The following is a 1,176-nucleotide window of genomic DNA, read 5'->3' as shown; positions in this document are numbered from 1 at the left end:
AAGAGTTAGCACTAAAAATGTCCATGTGTCAGTTCTCAGTTCCCCTTCTGCTTCCAAACTGTGATACAAAGCAGTGCACCCTCATGCTGTGGGCCATGAGAGACATTGTTAAGAAGTACAGACCTCCAGATCTTCTACAATCAAAGGGATTCATAGAAGAAAGAATAGTTACCTCTGAACTTCCTATGGTGTCTTTTGTGAGACTGGGTGAGTGCTCCATGTCTAAATCAGAGATTCTCAATAAACTCCTGAGTAACTCTCAGCAGAACCATGACACCTTCGTTCACCGCAACATGGAGTGTGGAGACAGTCCAAGAATAATATCTAATGGACTGACTGAAATTACCTGGTACCTTCCCTGTGGGAACAAAAACATGGACATTTTTAGTGAGCCAGTAGCTATAGCTAACCTTCGTGGTGACATAGCTTCATTTGAAACACAATTCTCTTTTTTGTGTCAGACATCTGCTGCAGTTTTTGTGTTCTTTGATGAGCTGGAGCAGCTGGAGCAAGAGTTCAAACTGCTGACTAACAAAAACCACAAAGAAAAGATTTACTTAGTGGGAAACCAAAATAGCAAAAGCTTTACCCCAGATAGCCTAAAAAAAATAGCAGACAAACTGAGATTGAATAAGAGCAGCATCATTAAAAAAACAAAGAAGATAAATGATGCTGACTTTGTCAAATGTTTGAAGAACAGTGTGAGCAATGTACTTACCAACCCAAAACATAGGATTTCAGTAGAGCAGATGGCTGACATTGCACATGAACTGGGAATAGAAGTTGATGAGGATTCGCCAGAATGCCAGGATGGAAGGAACAATGCAGATGCCATCACTGCAGAGATTAAAGACACATTCAAATACAAAGAGGAACAGTTTCCTCAATGTCAAATATGGAAGAAACTGACTTTCTTGGAAAAGGAACACTTTCGTCTCAATCTAGTTGGATCTCAAGACATAGAAAACTATAAAGGTTATCTTAGAATGAAAAAAGAAGAGCAGCGTCAGAAACAGAACTCCTATGCTATGTCAAATGTAATGGCACGCTTCATTACTGCAATATCCAGCCCAGAGAGAGAGAGGGCTTATTTTCTGAAATGGATGAGAATGAATCTTGATGACTTGTCTCGAGAAAAACTTTCTGGCCTTCGTGCTCTTTACAAGGAAAAATCCA

This window comes from Cyprinodon variegatus, unplaced genomic scaffold (assembly GCF_000732505.1).
Source record: "Cyprinodon variegatus isolate N-32 unplaced genomic scaffold, C_variegatus-1.0 Scaffold92, whole genome shotgun sequence".
NCBI lineage: Eukaryota > Metazoa > Chordata > Actinopteri > Cyprinodontiformes > Cyprinodontidae > Cyprinodon > Cyprinodon variegatus.
The sequence above is the reverse complement of the archived record's forward strand: the minus strand, read 5'-3'. Positions refer to the sequence as shown.